The 21,767-nt window shown below is 44.8% G+C and overlaps 3 long non-coding RNA genes across 5 annotated transcripts; all 3 read left to right on the top strand.

Moving 5' to 3' along the window:
- LOC109712091 lies at positions 10,106-11,858 on the top strand. 2 transcript variants are annotated; one of them, XR_002216776.1, is made up of 5 exons: positions 10,106-10,124; positions 10,375-10,458; positions 10,539-10,606; positions 10,727-10,788; positions 11,844-11,858. It is a non-coding gene; the product is annotated as an uncharacterized LOC109712091 (long non-coding RNA). The 2 variants fall into 2 exon arrangements; XR_002216777.1 differs by having other exon boundaries at positions 10,372-10,458.
- Positions 17,918-18,461, top strand: LOC109712172. Of its 2 annotated transcripts, none has more exons than XR_002216783.1 (3): positions 17,918-18,015; positions 18,266-18,349; positions 18,430-18,461. It is a non-coding gene; the product is annotated as an uncharacterized LOC109712172 (long non-coding RNA). The 2 variants fall into 2 exon arrangements; XR_002216784.1 differs by having other exon boundaries at positions 18,263-18,349.
- LOC109712171 lies at positions 18,465-19,764 on the top strand. The gene is made up of 3 exons (XR_002216782.1): positions 18,465-18,497; positions 18,618-18,679; positions 19,735-19,764. It is a non-coding gene; the product is annotated as an uncharacterized LOC109712171 (long non-coding RNA).

The following is a 21,767-nucleotide window of genomic DNA, read 5'->3' as shown; positions in this document are numbered from 1 at the left end:
AGGGTCCGGTCCTCTCGAAGGGTCCGATCCCCCAAGGACCGGTCCTCCAAACCAGAGACCGGTCCCTCCCTGCGTATCAGAAAAACAAAGCTACGTGTCACGCCCCGTGACCCGCCAATTTGGTCGGATCCGGGCACGTCGATCATACGCCGAACGGACAGCACCTCCCTTATCCGCCCAAGGCTCGACAACAAGATCATGTACAAGAATTTTCCCAGAAGAAATTCAGACAACATACATAATGTAACAAGAAGCACTACAAATGCTATACAATTAAGAGCAAGAATCACAAGTAATATACAAGTGAAATAAAGAGAGGTATATCTAGCTATTACATCACATTCATCATTTACATACTGGTTTATATTTTCATCTCCCAAAATAAGTACATATTCTTCTCATGATACAAAATGGCTCTCCAAATACATAAGTAACTCCCAAATACAACACATCTCAATGTACACGAGGGTACTCTAATGCAAGAGGGAAAGCTACTAGCTACTAGGGCGCTATGCCCTTACCACGGTCCTCTGCCGGTACGGTCTCGCTAGGCCCTGCAACAAAGTGGGGTGAGAACTATATAAATATAGTTCCCAATGGGTTCGGCCGCCGATTCCGCCGATTTTTTTACTAGGTCTAAGCAGGCACAAGCAGATAGATAGATAGATAGATATGAAATTGAAGAGCAACATAGTAAAGTAATCAGCAACAATCTACTATGCCTTCAATAATCAAGGATATGAGCTACAACATAGTATTTGATCTATGCCTCAATGATCCGATGTATGAGCAACTACATAGTATGCAATCTACACATGCTACTATGCCTCAACAATAATGGAAATGAGCTACTAAATAGTAATGTAAACTACACATGATACTATGTCTCAACAATAAAAAAAATGAGCTACTACATAGTATGCAAACTACACATGATATTATGCCTCAATAATAATGAAAATGAGCTACTACATAGTAATGTAAACTACACATGATACTATGCCTCAACAACAATAGAAATGAGCTACTATATAGTAATGTATCCTGCAATATGCTACTATGCCTCAAATATCAGAATGCCATATCCAAGTGAAATGCATAAGCTACTACATAGTATAAACCAACAACATGATACTATGTCTCAAAACTGAATACATGAATGAGCTACTACCTAGTATACGATCTACCACATAATACTAGGCCTCAAATAATCACATGAATGAACGAGCTACTACATAGTGTGTCGTGCAACTATGCCTCGATAATATCCAATCTCATGGCCAACCCGAAGGTTGCTACCCCAGGGCCAACCCGAAGGTTGCTACCCCGACTCACTCTCAATCTCATAGGTGAGGAGAAGCTGCACTCGCACACCGAGACCGCCTACGCGACAACTACGTCCGCCCCTATATGAAGTACTCCGGAGACCACTGCTTCGGTGGAGCGACCACCGACAAGCGAAAACAGACTAGTGAGTATGATCCAATCCTCACAAAAGGATACCTTATCTACCAGGGTCACAATGCCTCAACTGCACTAATGCCAATGCATAATGTCTACAACATGACAATTGGAAAAATCTACTATCCCTAGGTTCAAAAGCCATAGTGTTCCACTACACTAGATCTGATGCCACTCATTTATGTCATGATGTTGTATGTGTCTCAATACACTAAATTGACATGCCACTCGTCCATATTATAGTGTCTCTATTACACTAGTCCAAATGCCACTCAATATGTCATGAGGTTGTATGTGTCTCAATACACTAAGTTGATATGCCACTTGTTCACATTATAGTATCTCTACTATACTAATTTGAATGCCACTTGTTTTCATCATCACAAGTCCAAGTTCATCATCATTCTTGTCACTATAGGATTCTTGTCACATGACCCAATCCTCATGCAACCTAGGTTCAAGTGTCAAGCCCACAGTGCTACACTACCATAGGAAACATGCAAGGAAATGGAATGTAATCATCTACTAATCCTATAATGCACAATATCAATATATGAATATGATCGAAATAGAACTTAGACATAAAAGGAAGCCCGATTGCTTCGGGATGGACACCCCCCACCTTTTGGTGATGTCATGATGCTACGATTTCGGTTTCGTAATTTTTGGAAGCTTACGCAGCGTGCTGCAACAATCTGTACCGAAATCGCTCTTTTCTTCAATACCTTCACGTAGCCTCGACGAATACTCAAACCGAGTGTATGAACGCGTTCGTAGGCCTAACAATTAGGTTAGAGAGTGATCAATTTAGATCAAAATTACTCATGGGCAAAAGCCCTCTTTTGGAGCCCTAAATCACCATTGTTGCAATTAGCTTCATACAAGCTACTATTCTTGCAATAGATGAGATTAACTACTCTTAGGTATCGTTTGGTTCGGGGATAAGCAAAAAGTGGGTATTCCGGGGATAAATATAAATTGAGTATAAGCGGGGATTAGATGAATTTTGCGTTTGGATGAAAATTGAGTATTCCTGAGAATAAGAAAAATAGCGTTTGGTTAGGTAAGATGGGATATGAATTAAAGTGGGTAGTTATAAATAAAAAATAATGATATTATTTTTTTCTTTATATTAGAATTTAAATTTTTATATTTTATATTTATATTTTAAAATTTAAAATATAAACTNGTGTAGGACGACGACGGCGGGTAGTGCTTGGGGACGACCCGTGCCTGGACCATTTGTGGACAGTAGAGCCTGGGCCCTTTGGGCAGGCACAGTCAGCTGTGAGTGACAGCAGCCCGGTACCTACCGGTAGGGCAGAGTTTTGGTCAGGGCGGTAGTCCGAGCTTAGACACGGGAACGTGGAATGCCACGTGTTGGATCGTGAGATCGAGAATATACCGAGTGTGTAGTGACCCAACCTGAGGATTTGATGAGGTGTGGGGTCTTAGTTGCTCATGGTTGGAGTGTGTGCGAATTCCCAAATGAGAATTTCGCCCAGTGCTGATTGGGTCTACGCTTGTGAGCGAGAGACATTACGAGTATCGAGATAGTTTAGGCTATAGGCCTATGTAGAATTGCTGACTGTTGGTCCACCTGTGGAAACCGAGGTAATCGGTTTGGCCGGTAACTCTGTAGAGGAGTTTGGCTTGGATTCATGAAAGGAGTGTTCGTGTGAGTTAGTTGCGAGAACGACTTGGTGTTGGCCGTGCCAATGGAAAGAGAAAGTAAAGTGGTCTCTTGGAGACACTTGAAATGAGAATAGCCACGCGAGATTTGAGGATAGTGCTCTCTTGAGGATCGAGATTTGAGATGTGCCGAAGTGTGCCATCTCGTAGTAGAGCAAAAATCCGATCGTGATGGTAGCACTTGCGATGGGTCAATGCACCAATGATATCGCTTCTAGGCAATACCGGTGATCGAATCGAAGTGTACTCCCTGGATTCGGTAGCAAGTGGTGTTGGAGCGTGTAGAGTCGTCGAATGTCGACTTACGCTGCCACCGAGACTTGCGGAACCGTAATGCACTTTTGGTGTTGTGCTTAGCAAATGTGAGTGAATTTGGTCTCACATCCTCCGTAGTGGGCCTTTGGATAGTTCCGATGAGAGAAAAGCCACCCCGGAGTGCAAAAGTGCATTGCTACCCTCAGATGCTCGATAACTCGAATTGAGATGAGATTTGAGTTTCGAGGACGAAACCCTTTTAAGGAGGGGAGGATGTAAGGTACCGAACTTCTAAAATTATGAAGTAGCGGGGTATGTTGGTTTGGAAAGCCATTAGAATGATTCCGGTGAAGTTCGGAAGCATTCGGGCGTTTTCGGAGCGCGTAGGCGCGAAAACGGGACCCGAAAGGCTATGTTGGATCATGAACTAAATCCAGTATTAGCGCGGATGAAAAGATGATGAAAATACACTCGAAAACATGTTTGAAGAGTCTCGTTTCGATTTGAAAGCAATCGGAGGCCAAACGAGCAAAAACAGAGAAGAAACGAAAAAAGGCTGAAATTTGGCTAAGTCTGGAAATCTGAACCTACGGAGACGGGTCCCTCGGCCAAGGACAGGTCCGTCAGGGACCGGTCCCTCAAGCAAGGACCGGTCCCCGTAGACCAAAAATGCCCTGCGCGGGCAGTGCATAAAACACAAAGTTGAGGGGCTGTTTTGCAATTGTTGCATGAGTTCGGGAATATGGGTGATGTAGGGCTCATTCCCTCTCATTTCTCTCAATTGCAACCACCCAACAAACACACTCTCTCTCTCTAGAAGCTCTTCCTCTCTCTATAAGTGGAATCAAGAGGAGGATAAGATGGAGATTGGAGCTTGAAGGAGGACCACCATTGTTGTCTTCTTCCTTAGCTTGGAGAAGGAGCTTAGTAGAGGTTAGCTCTTTGCCTTCTCATGGCAGAATGCTTGGATTAGGGTTTTATACTCTAGAAATGAAATCTAATGGTGCTCTAAGGCCCTGTTTGGTTGGGGAATTTTTTTTTAAAAAAAAGGTGGGAACAAGTTGTTCCCACCCCTATTCCACCTAAGGGTGGGAACAAGGTATTCCCACCCTTAACGGGTTATCCCCACCCTAAACCCTTAACGGGTTATCCCAGGATAACCCGTTAAGGGTGGGAATACCTTGTTCCCACCCTTAGGTATAGTATTTGGGGAACAAGGAGGGGATAACCCCTTATCCCCACCCCTGTTCCCCAACCAAACAGGGCCTTAGAGCACCATTAGATTTCATTTCTAGAGTATAAAACCCTAATCCAAGCATTCTGCCATTAGAAGGCAAAGAGCTAACCTCTACTAAGCTCCTTCTCCAAGCTAAGGAAGAAGACAACAATGGTGGTCCTCCTTCAAGCTCCAATCTCCATCTTATCCTCCTCTTGATTCCACTTATAGAGAGAGGAAGAGCTTCTAGAGAGAGAGAGTGTGTTTGTTGGGTGGTTGCAATTGAGAGAAATGAGAGGGAATGAGCCCTACATCACCCATATTCCCGAACTCATGCAACAATTGCAAAACAGCCCCTCAACTTTGTGTTTTATGCACTGCCCGCGCAGGGCATTTTTGGTCTACGGGGACCGGTCCTTGCTTGAGGGACCGGTCCCTGACGGACCTGTCCTTGGCCGAGGGACCCGTCTCCGTAGGTTCAGATTTCCAGACTTAGCCAAATTTCAGCCTTTTTTCGTTTCTTCTCTGTTTTTGCTCGTTTGGCCTCCGATTGCTTTCAAATCGAAACGAGACTCTTCAAACATGTTTTCGAGTGTATTTTCATCATCTTTTCATCCGCGCTAATACTGGATTTAGTTCATGATCCAACATAGCCTTTCGGGTCCCGTTTTCGCGCCTACGCGCTCCGAAAACGCCCGAATGCTTCCGAACTTCACCGGAATCATTCTAATGGCTTTCCAAACCAACATACCCCGCTACTTCATAATTTTAGAAGTTCGGTACCTTACATCCTCCCCTCCTTAAAAGGGTTTCGTCCTCGAAACTCAAATCTCATCTCAATTCGAGTTATCGAGCATCTGAGGGTAGCAATGCACTTTTGCACTCCGGGGTGGCTTTTCTCTCATCGGAACTATCCAAAGGCCCACTACGGAGGATGTGAGACCAAATTCACTCACATTTGCTAAGCACAACACCAAAAGTGCATTACGGTTCCGCAAGTCTCGGTGGCAGCGTAAGTCGACATTCGACGACTCTACACGCTCCAACACCACTTGCTACCGAATCCAGGGAGTACACTTCGATTCGATCACCGGTATTGCCTAGAAGCGATATCATTGGTGCATTGACCCATCGCAAGTGCTACCATCACGATCGGATTTTTGCTCTACTACGAGATGGCACACTTCGGCACATCTCAAATCTCGATCCTCAAGAGAGCACTATCCTCAAATCTCGCGTGGCTATTCTCATTTCAAGTGTCTCCAAGAGACCACTTTACTTTCTCTTTCCATTGGCACGGCCAACACCAAGTCGTTCTCGCAACTAACTCACACGAACACTCCTTTCATGAATCCAAGCCAAACTCCTCTACAGAGTTACCGGCCAAACCGATTACCTCGGTTTCCACAGGTGGACCAACAGTCAGCAATTCTACATAGGCCTATAGCCTAAACTATCTCGATACTCGTAATGTCTCTCGCTCACAAGCGTAGACCCAATCAGCACTGGGCGAAATTCTCATTTGGGAATTCGCACACACTCCAACCATGAGCAACTAAGACCCCACACCTCATCAAATCCTCAGGTTGGGTCACTACACACTCGGTATATTCTCGATCTCACGATCCAACACGTGGCATTCCACGTTCCCGTGTCTAAGCTCGGACTACCGCCCTGACCAAAACTCTGCCCTACCGGTAGGTACCGGGCTGCTGTCACTCACAGCTGACTGTGCCTGCCCAAAGGGCCCAGGCTCTACTGTCCACAAATGGTCCAGGCACGGGTCGTCCCCAAGCACTACCCGCCGTCGTCGTCCTACACGACATGCTCTACCGAGTCACACATACCACTATCGGCTCCTAAGCACTTAGTGCGAGCCACCAACCCTACGAGTGATCAATGGCCCGCTTCACATTTAGCAATGCTACAGTGCTGCTGCCAACACACTCTTCCGGCTGAATAAAATCCGCACTCCACGAGTTTCTACACTCGAGTGCTCTACGCCTCTACAGCGTTCCACACGAAGTCCAACATTAGATAATCTTGCCTATGCAGACCGGCCACACGAGCACAACCGCTTACCTCACCTTGAGGTAATACTAGGCCCACGTGCTCAAACTTGGCCACTAATCGACCGTTCTCTCAACAGTGATTCTACTTTCACCGTCCAATCTACTGGAACAATATCCGAAATTCTCGGATTACTCGGGTGCCTACAAGTATCAGGACTCAACTCTCGCAATCTACTAATCACGTTGCCTTGAGAGTCGCTTCGCCACCTCATCTCTACCACAAGTCTCATTTCTCGTCCAAGAATCACTACTAGCAATCCGCTAGTGCCATCTGGCTCTCTACCTGTTCCAACAGGCGCTACCTTCTTATTGCATGAGCATGCCCGGGCATCTACACTTACCCATCAACGGGTCCCTACTATACTGATGCATAAATAGTAGCAACTGACCCCACGACAAACGCATGCAATACATCAACTTGACATCGTGCAGAAGCACAAGTCTACTCTAATGAACTCATACCTGCCATGACGTTGTCAGTAGCAGCAGGTTCCACAACCTCGGTCGCGTATCCACGGTCACTTGGCGCCCGCCGCGAACCCTCTGGTCGACATACTCTCTTCGCTCGCTCTCCAGACCATGCCGCAGGTGGCACACGCGCAGGCTGTCTAGGAGAGGAGAAGGCCGTCGCTAACGCCAAGGTCTGGCCATTCACAATGAATGCACATCTCATCATACAGCGTACATCACCGCGCCTAGTAAGAACTTCTACAATCCCACATCCCGAAAAAGTTTAACAGGAGACACTTCTGGGGTTCGGGATTGCGTCTGCGACCCAATAAGGTGCACTGTCCAAACTGGGCAACTTCCGGCTATGGGGACCGGTCTCTCAAGAGGGGACCGGTCCCCGAGAGCAATCTCTCGGGTAAAAAGGCACTTGCCCGATTCTCTATGCGTACGGGGACCGATCTCTCGCCGCAGGGACCGGTCCCCGAGAGCAGAAATGGCAGGGCAGCCTTTTTTGTTGCCCTCCACGCCTACGGGGTCCGGTCCCTCACCACAGGGACCGGTCCTCGAGAGCTAAAACTGTACTTTGCAGTTTTCCTCCCAGCTTGCTCTCGGAGGCCGCTAACAATGCACTTTTTGCATTTTTGACCTCTTCGGCCTCACCGAAGCATACGAACACGACCCTTGGTCGATTCTACACGAAGTCCAATCCTCGTATTTCAAGAATTCACTTCCTTACATGCACAACCTTGAAAATGTCCGGCCGAAGTCTACGCACAAACGAATAGGCCACATCCTCGTCATCCCGCACTACGTTCGGGACACAACTCACGGTACGGGGGAATTCTCGTTCGTATGCCCTCACGGTGCGGTCTACCTACCGTAGCTTCGGGAACCTTTCTTGAAGCTTCCTCTTTTCACTGTCGGAAAAATAAACGAAGAATATTGATCCCCGAAATCCTTCCCGAGTCATAGAAAGAAGACTGGGCGATCAATTTCGCTTGACGTCATTCCACCACACCTTCGCCGACTGTTGCAAGCAATGCACGACTAGGTGTACCTTGTCCCACTCTGCGATGCACAGATTCTCAAAGGAGTTCTATGGAGTCGATCCACAACTCCACTATCCACGAATCTACATCCTCTCCATTCAAGCTAGGCAGGTCAAACTGTTTAAAGGTCATGAGGGCCGCCAAAGCTCACACCCTCACTGCCTCCACCTCTGAACTGATACGAGTCGGATTGCCCGACCCTGACGGAAATACCTCCGCCGCGACTCCCGGCCGTACTCAACGAGCCAAAATTGGTACGGTCACCAATTGACCAACCGTTTCTTAGAGTCTCTTAATCTGCTCCTCCTGGCGCATGACAGCCTCCTGATGTCGTTGCACCACTTCGGCTCGTTGCCTCGCCACTCCCACGAGTGGCCAACCGCTCGCGAAGTCCCAAGTCTCTGCTCACCTCGGATTGCTCAAGGACATCACTTGTCCCATCCCGCACCGATCTACATGAGATCGCCTACGTGGTGCCATCATTTCCTGAATCGCGACAACACGGTCAGTCTCGACCCTCCAGGTCGAACACATAACAACTAACATTGGCTCGACTCAAATCGAGCGAAAGTCACGCAAGGGCGTCTATTCTTATCCCTCGGTTTCATGTTGTCGATCGCCCAACATGAACACACTTGGTCAAAAATAAGCCACACCTTGAGTCTACCTCTAATATCCGTTTTAGAGGTTTACTAAACTTGACCCAATCGATCTATCTTTCGCCGCAACGCATAGGTTCACGTCACTCACGCACCTATGGCCTTATGGTTTACCAACCTAAGGTCTCCTAGGTCAATACTAGACTCTCTCTTTACTTGCTCTTAACTACTCTGATACCACAACTATCTGTCACGTCCCGTGACCCACTAAATTGGTCGGATCCGGGCACGTCGATCAGACGCCGAACGGACAGCACCTCCACTGTCCGCCCAAGGCTCGACAACAAGATCATGTACAAGAATTTGCCCAGGAGAAATTCAAACAACATACATGATCTAACAAGAAGCACCACAAGTGCTATACAATTAAGAGCAAGAATCACAAGTAATATATAAGTGAAATAAAGAGATGTACATCTAACTATAACATCACATTCATCATTTACATATTGGTTTACTTTTTTATCTTCCAAAATGAATACATATTCTTCTCATGATACAAGATGGCTCTCCAAATACATAAGTAACTCCCAAATACATCACATCTCTATGTATATGAGGGTACTCTAATGAAAGAGGGAAAGCTACTAGCTACTAGGGCACTATGCCCTTACCACGGTCCTCTGCCGGTACGGTCTCGCTAGGCCCTGCAACAAAGTGGGGTGAGAACTATATAAATATAGTTTTCAGTGGGTTCGGCCGCCGACTCCGCCGATTTTCCCACTAGGTCTAATGTAATACACTGAACTTGTGCAAATTACGGAGTTCGAGTGGGTGGAATGGAATATGGAACTATCCTACATGTTCTAAAAGGCTTGGATATGTTTTGGGACAAGTTAGAGAGTGATCGGATTGCCGGAGACGAGAAAGTGCATTGCTATTGCAAAATCTACAATTTTTGCATTGGTGTACCGGTACAAGCCTAATGCTGTACCGGTACAGCAAGCAGCAGCAGCTGCAGCTGCGTGGCAGCAAGGCTGTTTTGGTCTTTTCACCTCTTTTACTCATCCCTATCCTCCCAGCTCGACCCCTGAACCTCTTCAGATGGTGCTGGAGCCCAGAGAAGACTTCTTCACCTCCTCCACACTCTCTCTCTCTAGGGTTTTTCTCTCTCTACAAAGAACTCGTCGTTTTAGCCGTTTTCGTCGCCACGCGCGTTCTTCGCTGATTACGAGCATCGCAGAGGTTGCGTGGTCGTGGGAGAGAGTATTTTGGAGGTTTTTTTTTCGCAGCTTTGGACCAGGGGTTTACTGGTTGGATGCCTAAGCAGGTAATCGACTCAAGTTCTTCGTGATTGATGTTGTTTTCGGCGAGTTGAGTATCGCTTTCGCATTTCTGCTTCGTGCTGTGTTAGGCTGAGGTTTTAACACTTAAAGCTGAGTTATTTAGCTGTGGATTAACTTTCTTAAACTTGGGATATGTTACTTTGAAGCTTAGTAGAGCTAATTAGGTCTTTATGAAGCGATTTCGGCACTTTATGCGATTTACTAATGCAGTTTGGATCCTTATGTTCGCAGCAGGTTTTCGAACCTAATTAAACTTATTTAGTGACCTTGGGGACAAGTGAGGAAGGTGCTATAACCTGAGGAAAGCAAGAATTTCAGGTAGAAAACTGAAATTTCAAGATTCCGATGTTGTATGTTGATTCTTGACGTTGTTGGTGCCGTTTTCGTGTTGATCGCAGCAGGCTTGCGACCGGGTCTTGGAGTGCTTTTCGCTGACTTATAGAGGCTTTTAGAGGCTTAACTTGAGGTATATACCTAGCCCAAAAGCAGAGAATTAAGTTTCCATTTTGTACTTCTTGCGAATTTTGCCGAAATTGGAGTTTTGAGTAATTGTTTCGGCACGACTTTCTTATCTTGTTTTCAACAGGATCGGAGCCTTGTTGAGCAGTATATTGGGACTTCGTGTGACTAATTGGAGCTTCATAATAGGTGGGTCGGACCTAACCAGAGCAAGTGGAACTCCCCTATGTTCTATATGTACGCCAATTGGAGATGTTGTGGGCGCTTGGGCTTGAAATAGGACTTTTGACGAGTCACTATACTTTAGTAGAGTTGAATCGAAATCTCTATTAAGTAGCAAACTATGACACTCTCATGACTTTATTGCTTATAAAGTAGAGAACAATGACATGTTTATAGAGAACAACGACATGCTTGTAAGAAAATGACATGCTTGTAAGAACAGTGACACTCTCTTGACTACTCTAGATTAGAGCACGAGAACATATTTTATGCCTAAGCTAATAGTGCCATGATAGTGGAAAAGATTTTTATGTTATATGTAAAGTTGGAGTATTCTCACATGTTACTAGTGAATACTAGCTATTGTTCATATGCTCTATAGTGTTATACTAAAATTCCGATCAAGGATCGATGTTGAAAGCATTACCCGTAAAACATACTACTGGAGACTTGTTGACTGTGGATTATGCTTGCTTGCCATTGTGCTCATTCGCACATGCTTGTGAGGGTCGCCCCCTACAAGCCGGCACTCCGGAGTTGGCCTACGCGACAGTTGCTCGCTCGTGCGGGATTGGGTGCCGAAGTGGATTACCGTGGGAAGTGTATACTACCACGGGGCCATTAGGCGCAGCGCAAGCTGGACTACCTTGGGTAGGTCCCTGTAAATGAAAAAGAAAGTGCTAAAGGACATTGGACAGTAATGAATGATCACCAGTCATTGTGTATAGTTTCTGCTTACACATTCATATTTATGTTCATGCTTACAGTAGCTGCTATGCTTTATTGTTCAATTCATTGCTGTAGAAAGCTATTACATGTTGTTTACATGCTTATTAATTGCTTAGCATTGGAAAGGTATCCTGCAATTACATGCTCATTACTTGTTAGCATTATGCAATTATTGCATTTACTTTTCATTAGTACATCATGAGCCTAGTGGTGTAATTCGCCGAGGCTGGCGGCTTACTCACTCGGAACTATTGTTAATAGTTCTCACGCCCTTTTTATGGTTGTTTTTACAGAGCCATCTACAGGAGAGGTTAGGGATCGTGGCAAGGGAGTCGCGTCTAGCTAGACTTTGCTAGGAGCGTGCTAGTCGATCACCTTGCTACTCAGGCTACGGCCGAGGGTGATGTCCATTGTATAGAGTGACTACCATTGTACAGATGTTTTTGTGTACCCTGTGTTGTATATGAGTTGTAGATCCAGACGTTATAGTTCATACTTCTTCTCCTTCTGCTGGGATTGTGGATTGTATACTCTTTGTTCTTTTACTGATAATATATCGACTTGTACATTGCTCTGATATTGAAATAGGATCTCCTATGATTTCTCCTATTGCCTTGCTTTGTTCTATAGACGCCTTATACACTGCAGGTGTATGGCGGGTCTGTGCATGTACCGGATATGCTTCCGCTGGTACCCGGGCGTGACAGATTATAGTGGTATCAGAGCCTAGGGTTGAGTCTTAGTAGACTTAGCAAATCTTAGGTTGGTTGGACTATAAGATTAGGCTCGTGAGAGACGAGGTCTAGTTGAGGTTGTGGTTAGCGAAAGTATTTTGATTGGGTAATTTATAAACTCTGAATGGTAGGAGTTTGATCGGAATGTGCAATTACTAACTTTGCAGAAGGCCACGTTGGCGGCCGACAACGTGACATCGGAAGTTAGTACGCGTTACATTTCATTACTTTCGCTTTATTAGCTGGTTTATATCCTCAATGAAGGTTCAATAGTATAGGTTTTATTGATCTATATTTGTTTTTGTGCTGCAGCTCAAGATGCCTTTGACTCGTTCGCAAGCCGCCGGGGCAGCTGAGGCGGCGGATGCGGAAGAAGTGGGGACCTCCGTTACTTCTGGATCTAGTGGGATCCATGAGTTGCAGGATCAGCTCGCGAAGTTGACAGATTTGGTTGCTCAGCAGGCTGCGACCGCGCAACAGCAGATGGATGCCGCGCATCGGCAGGAGGACAGGATGAAGAGGTTAAAGGATTTACTACTGCGGCAGACGACTGACAGAGAGATTCCTGATCCTATACCTACAGTACCAGACAGGGATGCGACAGTGAGAGCACGGTCACCAGTACCTGATACACCCCCAGTAGCTCCGAGGGCAGAGACCCGACAGGAGACAGGAGTACCACCATCAGTACCTGTAGTGGCATCAGGGACAGTGTTACCGGAGATGGTGGGGGCTGAGGAGCGAGAGCGGATGATGGAACAATTGAATGAATTCCGTCGTTGTACCCCTCGTATTTTTGACGGGGAGAAAGCAGATCACTGGGTGGTCGAGAAATGGTTAATGCACATGGAGAAGTTATTTTATGACACTTTTGTTGAGGAGCGATATCGGGTGTGGTTTGCGACGCACCACCTTGACGGCGAGGCTTACAGGTGGTGGGTGGATATTCGTGAGGATCCCCATACTGATTTGTCTGCGATCACATGGAGCACGTTCAAGGACTTATTGTTGACGACCTACTTTCCTCAGAGTGTAAAGAGGCAAATGGAAAGGGACCTGAGAAACCTGAAGCAGGGGGACAGGACAGTGGCAGAGTATGAGCGAGAATTCTCCCGATTACTGCACTGCGTTCCTTTTGTGGTTCGAGATGATGAGGACAAGGCCCGTATTTTTTAGGTGGGTTTGCGGCCTGCGATTTTCAGATTAGTCCAGGTGCCAAACCTCTCGACTTACAGAGATGTGGTGAACCGAGCCTTGATTGTTGAGAAAGGGGCAGAAATCATGAAGGAAAGAGACGTTGTGGATCGAGGCAAAGGAAAGAGACCTGCAGTTGAGAGCAGTGGTCAGCAGTCCTTTAGGAGACCACCAAAGTATCCGAGGGGACAGTCAGGACAGTCGAGGGGTCGAGGTTCTTCAGCACCCCGTGGAGCACCCGAGCCTCGTCGACCGCCGCGTTGTGTTATCTGTGGTGGGCCTCACGTACCGCCACAGTGTCCACAACGTGGGGGCAGATGTTTTCTCTGTGGTCAGGAGGGCCACTTTCGCTCAGATTGCTCGAGAGGTTCTTTGCCTGCACCCTCATCAGCATCAGCACCTGCATCTTCAGCTCTGAGTCAGGGAACCCCGTCAGCACCCTCTCAGTATAGACGATCACCGGGACAGCGGCCGTCTGAGAGTTCTCGGCAGAATTCGAGTGGGCGTATGTATGCCGCCCAGACTGAGGAGGCCGCAGCAGCAGAGGATGTCGTAGCAGGTATCATTATGCTTTATGATATTCGTGTTCGTGCATTATTTGATACTGGTGCTTCGCATTCTTTTATTAATCGGCAGTTCGCCGAGTTGCATAGCATTCAGGTAGTGCCTACTTTGCATTTGGGATGAGTGATCGTGCCCGACCATACCCTAGAGATTCGTGAATTTTGCCCTCGCTGCCCAATTCAGGTAGGCGACTGGATTATGCCAGTGGATTTATTGGCACTACACAAACTAGGTGACTTTGATGTAGTATTGGGTATGGATTGGTTTACTCAGTATTATTCCACTATAGATTGCACGAATAGGACGGTGACCTTTAGGGAACCGGGTCAGCAAGAGTTTGTTTATAGGGGGTGTCAGAGTTCATTGTTCGCAATGACTATTAGCTCTTCGCGAGCCCGACAGTTGATACGGAGAGGTTGTGTAGCCTATTTGGCTAGCATTTCTGTGAGTAACGGAGAAGCCGTCAAGATTGATGATATCCCGGTTGTGCGAGAATTCGGGGATGTGTTTCTAGCTGAATTGCCAGGCATGCCACCTGATAGGGAAGTTGAATTTGTGATTGATCTTGTTCCTGGGACTACCCCTATTTCTAAAGCGCCTTATAGGATGGCACCCGCTGAATTGAAAGAGCTGAAGGCACAGTTACAAGATCTTTTAGATAAAGGATTCATTCGACCGAGTGTGTCACCTTGGGGAGCACCGGTGTTATTTGTCAAGAAGAATGATGGATCTCTTCGATTGTGCGTGGATTATAGAGAAATCAACAAAGTAACAATCAAGAATAAATATCCATTACCCAGAATCGATGATTTATTCGATCAGTTGCAAGGATCGAAAGTATATTCGAAGATTGATTTGCAATCAGGTTATCATCAGCTTAAGATTAAGCCTGAAGAAGTTTCCAAGACCGCCTTCAGAACACGGTATGGGCATTACGAATTCAAAGTTATGCCATTTGGACTGACAAATACCCTAGCAGTCTTTATGGATTTAATGAACCGTGTCTTTAAGCCTTATCTGGACAGGTTTGTGGTCGTATTCATCGACGATATTTTGATATATTCTCGAAGTGATGAAGAGCATGAAAACCATCTAAGAGTAGTGTTACAAGTACTTCGAGAAAAGAAACTGTTTGCAAAATTAAAGAAATGTGAATTTTGGCTTCGAGAAGTGGCATTTCTGGGCCATGTGATTTCTGAAACTCGGATAGCTGTGGATCCCAAGAAGATTGAAGCGATTAAAGATTGGCCTAGGCTGACCAGTGTCACAGAAATTCGGAGTTTCTTTGGTTTGGCGGGATACTACCGAAGATTTGTAGAAGGATTTGCGAAGATGTCTACTCCTCTCACTCGACTCACACATAAAGGAGCTAAGTTTCTGTGGAATGAAGCCTGTGAAAGAAGCTTTCAAGAGTTGAAAGAACGGTTAACTACTGCCCCGATCTTCGCACTACCTGTTACGGGAGTAGATTATGTGATTTACAGCGATGCGTCGCTGAACGGATTAGGGTGTGTTCTAATGCAGAGTGGCAGAGTAATTGCCTATGCCTCTCGCCAATTGAAAGATTATGAAAAGAACTACCCTACACATGATCTTGAGTTAGCAGCTGTGGTATTTGCTTTAAAGCTTTGGCACCACTACCTCTACAGCGAGCGTTGCGAAGTTTATACAGATCATAAAAGCTTAAAGTATCTGTTTACACAGAAGGAATTAAACTTGAGGCAACGTAGATGGTTGGAGTTACTCAAGAATTATGATTTGACCATCCTCTATCATCCTGGAAAAGCTAATGTCGTAGCAGATGCTTTAAGTTGAAAATCGACGAAAAATTTGGCGATGTCGATAACTCTGCAACCACTACTGGTCAAACAAATGGAGCAGTTGAATTTGGAAGTTGTAGCTCCCGAGACGCCTTGGAGACTTATGTCATTAGTGATGCAGCCTACCCTGATCGATCGAATTAAAGAAAAGCAAGCTCAAGACGAATCTCTGCAAAAGATTCGAGATAAAATCACTATTGATTATGTTGGTGATTTTCGAGTGGATGATCAGGGACTGTTGAAATTCGGGGATAAACTTTGTGTACCGGCAGATTCTGGTATTAAAGAAGAGATTCTAATAGAAGCACATCGGGCGCCGTATACTGTACACCCTGGGAGTACGAAAATGTATAAAGATCTGAAGTTAACTTACTGGTGGCCTGGAATGAAAAAGGAAGTTGCTGACTTCGTGGCTAAATGCTTAATCTGTCAGCAAATTAAGGCTGAACATCGACTTCCTGCAGGAAAACTACAGAGTTTACCCATACCAGTGTGGAAGTGGGAGAGGATCACTATGGATTTCATCGTTGGATTACCTCGCTCACAAGCAGGTCACGATGCAATTTGGGTAATTGTTGATCGATTGACTAAATCTGCCCACTTTATTCCAATTCATACGGTGTGGTCGGGGGAAAGACTCGCACAAGTGTATCTTGATGAAATTGTGCGATTACACGGAGTACCTGCTTCGATTGTTTCAGATCGAGACACCCGATTCGTTTCACATTTCTGGAAGAGTTTACAGGAGGCCATGGGTACTCGATTGGATTTTAGTACTGCTTTCCACCCCCAGAGTGATGGGCAGTCTGAGCGTACCATCCAGACCCTTGAGGATATGTTGCGGGCCTGTGTGATTGATTACCAGGGCAGTTGGCCACAGTTCTTGCCTATGGCTGAATTTGCTTATAACAATAGTTATCAAGCAAGTATTCAGATGGCACCTTTTGAAGCCCTTTATGGTAGAAAGTGCAGATCACCACTTCATTGGAGTGAAGTGGGTGAGAGATTGGTTTTGGGTCCCGATGTATTACAAGAGGCTGAAGCTAAAGTTCGACTTGCGCGAGAACGTCTACTGACAGCCCAAAATCGACAAAAGAGTTATGCGGACAAACGTCGGCGAGAATTGGAATTTCAAGTTGGCGATCATGTATTTCTGAAGGTTTCACCGACGAAAGGAGTTAAAAGATTTGGTATTCGAGGAAAGTTGAGTCCTCGATTCATTGGACCCTACGAGGTGTTGGAGCGGATAGGCCCCGTAGCATATCGGCTTGCTTTGCCGCCGAGCCTATCAGGAGTACACAATGTGTTTCATGTATCGACACTTCGAAAGTATATTTTTGATCCAACCCACATATTTGAGAGCGCTCTAGTGGATTTGCGAGAAGATTTGAGTTTTGAAGAACATCCCGTGAGAATCCTAGCTCGTGAAATGAAACGACTTCGAAACCGCGAGATACTGTACGTCAAGATACTTTGGAGCAATCACGATGAACGAGAAGCTACTTGGGAATTGGAGAATGCAATGTTGGAGCACTACCCCTATCTTTTCTCGACAGAATCTTGAGGTAAGTGATCATAAGTTTCGCGGACGAAACTTCTTTTTAGGCGGGGTAAATGTAATACACTAAACTTGTGCAAATTGCGGAGTTCGAGTGAGTGGAATGGAATATGGAACTATCCTACATGTTCTAAAAGGCTTGGATATGTTTTGGGACAAGTTAGAGAGTGATCGGATTGCCGGAGACGAGAAAGTGCATTGCTATTGCAAAATCTGCAATTTTTGCATTGGTGTACCGGTACAAGCCTAATGCTGTACTGGTACAGCAAGCAGCAGCAGCTGCAGCTGCGTGGCAGCAAGGCTGTTTTGGTCTTTTCACCTCTTTTACTCATCCCTATCCTCCCAGCTCGACCCCTGGACCTCTTCAGATGGTGCTGGAGCCCAGAGAAGACTTCTTCACCTCCTCCACACTGTCTCTCTCTTGGGTTTTTCTCTCTCTACAAAGAACTCGCCGTTTTAGCCGTTTTCGTCGCCACGCGCGTTCTTCACTGATTACGAGCATCGCAGAGGTTGCGTGGTCGTGGGAGAGAGTATTTTGGAGGTTTTTTTTTTCGCAGCTTTGGACCAGGGGTTTGCTGGTTGGATGCCTAAGCAGGTAATCGACTCAAGTTCTTCGTAATTGATGTTGTTTTCGGCGAGTTGAGTATCTCTTTCGCATTTCTGCTTCGTGCTGTGTTAGGCTGAGGTTTTAACACTTAAAGCTGAGTTATTTAGCTGTGGATTAACTTCCTTAAACTTGGGATATGTTACTTTGAAGCTTAGTAGAGCTAATTAGGTCTTTATGAAGCGATTTCGGCACTTTATGCGATTTACTAATGCAGTTTGGATCCTTATGTTCGCAGCAGGTTTTCGAACCTAATTAAACTTATTTAGTGACCTTGGGGACAAGTGAGGAAGGTGCTATAACCTGAGGAAAGCAAGAATTTCAGGTAGAAAACTGAAATTTCAAGATTCCGATGTTGTATGTTGATTCTTGACGTTGTTGGTGCCGTTTTCGTGTTGATCGCAGCAGGCTTGCGACCGGGTCTTGGAGTGCTTTTCGTTGACTTATAGAGGCTTTTAGAGGCTTAACTTGAGGTATATACCTAGCCCAAAAGCAGAGAATTAAGTTTCCATTTTGTACTTCTTGTGAATTTTGCCGAAATTGGAGTTTTGAGTAATTGTTTCGGCACGACTTTCTTATCTTGTTTTCAGCAGGATCGGAGCCTTGTTGAGCAGTATATTGGGACTTCGTGTGACTAATTGGAGCTTCATAATAGGTGGGTCGGACCTAACCAGAGCAAGTGGAACTCCCCTATGTTCTATATGTACGCCAATTGGAGATGTTGTGGGCGCTTGGGCTTGAAATAGGACTTTTGACGAGTCACTATACTTTAGTAGAGTTGAATCGAAATCTCTATTAAGTAGCAAACTATGACACTCTCATGACTTTATTGCTTATAAAGTAGAGAACAATGACATGTTTATAGAGAACAACGACATGCTTGTAAGAAAATGACATGCTTGTAAGAACAGTGACACTCTCTTGACTACTCTAGATTAGAGCACGAGAACATATTTTATGCCTAAGCTAATAGTGCCATGATAGTGGAAAAGATTTTTATGTTATATGTAAAGTTGGAGTATTCTCACATGTTACTAGTGAATACTAGCTATTGTTCATATGCTCTATAGTGTTATACTAAAATTCCGATCAAGGATCGATGTTGAAAGCATTACCCGTAAAACATACTACTGGAGACTTGTTGACTGTGGATTATGCTTGCTTGCCATTGTGCTCATTCGCACATGCTTGTGAGGGTCGCCCCCTACAAGCCGGCACTCCGGAGTTGGCCTACGCGACAGTTGCTCGCTCGTGCGGGATTGGGTGCCGAAGTGGATTACCGTGGGAAGTGTATACTACCACGGGGCCATTAGGCGCGGCGCAAGCTGGACTACCTTGGGTAGGTCCCTGTAAATGAAAAAGAAAGTGCTAAAGGACATTGGACAGTAATGAATGATCACCAGTCATTGTGTATAGTTTCTGCTTACACATTCATATTTATGTTCATGCTTACAGTAGCTGCTATGCTTTATTGTTCAATTCATTGCTGTAGAAAGCTATTACATGTTGTTTACATGCTTATTAATTGCTTAGCATTGGAAAGGTATCCTGCAATTACATGCTCATTACTTGTTAGCATTATGCAATTATTGCATTTACTTTTCATTAGTACATCATGAGCCTAGTGGTGTAATTCGCCGAGGCTGGCGGCTTACTCACTCGGAACTATTGTTAATAGTTCTCACGCCCTTTTTATGGTTGTTTTTACAGAGCCATCTACAGGAGAGGCTAGGGATCGTGGCAAGGGAGTCGCGTCTAGCTAGACTTTGCTAGGAGCGTGCTAATCGATCACCTTGCTACTCGGGCTACGGCCGAGGATGATGTCCATTGTATAGAGTGACTACCTTTGTACAGATGTTTTTGTGTACCCTGTGTTGTATATGAGTTGTAGATCCAGACGTTATAGTTCATACTTCTTCTCCTTCTGCTGGGATTGTGGATTGTATACTCTTTGTTCTTTTACTGATAATATATCGACTTGTACATTGCTCTGATATTGAAATAGGATCTCCTATGATTTCTCCTATTGCCTTGCTTTGTTCTATAGACGCCTTATACACTGCAGGTGTATGGCGGGTCTGTGCACGTACCGGGTATGCTTCCGCTGGTACCCGGGCGTGACATCTAAGCAGGCACAAGCAGATAGATAGATAGATATGAAATTGAAAAGCAACATAGTAAAGTAATCTGCAACAATCTACTATGCCTTCAATAATCAAGGATATGAGTTACAACATAGTATTTGATCTATGCCTCAATGATCCAATGTATGAGCAACTACATAGTATGCAATCTACACATGCTATTATGCCTCAACAATAATAGAAATGAGTTACTACATAGTAATGTAAACTACACATGATACTATGCCTCAACAATAAAAGAAATGAGCTACTACATAGTATGCAAACTACACATGATACTATGCCTCAACAATAATGAAAATAAGCTACTACATAGTAATGTAAACTACACATAATACTATGTCTCAACAACAATGAAAATGAGCTACTACATAGTAATGTATCCTGCAACATGCTACTATGCCTCAAATATCAGAATGCCATATCCAAGTGAAATGCATGAGCTACTATGTAGTATAAACCAACAATATGATACTATATCTCAAAACTGAATACATGAATGAGCTACTACCTAGTATATGATCTACCACGTAATACTAGACTTCAAATAATCACATGAATGAACGAGCTACTACATAGTGCGCAGTGCAACTATGCCTCGATAATATCCCATCTCATGGCAAACCCGAAGGTTGCTACCCCAGGGCCAACCCGATGGTTGCTACCCCGACTCACTCTCAATCTCATAGGTGAGGAGAAGCTGCACTCGTACACCGAGACCGCCTGCGGGACTATTAAAGCACAAAAAAAAGAGAAAAAAAAAAGAGAAAGAAGGAGAGAAAATTTGAATCCAACTTTTGAATAGGAATATGGTGTATGAGATGATCTATACACTAGGTAGATAGAGAAAATTTGAATTCAAATTTTGAACATGGTGCATAGGTTAATCTATGCACTAGGTGCATAGACTACAAAAAAGAAGGAAGAGAAAGAATGCTCTCGTAGGCATGCATGGCTATTACACATGTACTATTTAGCAAATTAGTCCTTTTCCTTTCATATATTTGTAAAATGCTCTACTTCAAGCATATAAATATTTTGTTATATATATATTACTCTTTTATTTTAACTAAAATATAATATAAGCAAATTAAAAGGGTTAAGTTGCAATATCATATCCATGATCCCAACTTTCCACATCTCCCACATCCCACTACCCCATCATCTACACGTTCTAAAAAAAAAAAGAGAAAAATTCCAAGTAGTTATAACTAAGTCCATAAATATCTATTTGGAACCCACTTGAAAGGAGCCTTTTCTAACCTATTCTAAACAAAAAAAGACACACCTCTTGTTATCTTCCTTCTTCACGAAAGAGAAGAAAAAGATAGTAATAATTATTTCCTTCTTCTCCATTGATGCTGCATCAAAGCGCTCTCTCTCTCTCCTAAAAAAAATAAAATAAAAAAATAAAAAAGGAAGCCCTCTCTCCCTCTCTACTTTTACTTAATATTTAGTCTCCTCCACCTCCTCCTGGTGGGCATCGCCATCTCCTACGGCCTCTTCAGCCGCGGGAACGCCGATGCCGACGTCGACGCCGACAAGGATCGCGGCCGCGTCGCGCTCGGGCTACGCGCTCGGGTGGGCGTAGCGGAACGT

This window comes from Ananas comosus, linkage group 6 (genome assembly GCF_001540865.1).
Source record: "Ananas comosus cultivar F153 linkage group 6, ASM154086v1, whole genome shotgun sequence".
Lineage (NCBI taxonomy): Eukaryota > Viridiplantae > Streptophyta > Magnoliopsida > Poales > Bromeliaceae > Ananas > Ananas comosus.
This window is presented reverse-complemented; position numbering and strand designations above follow the sequence as displayed.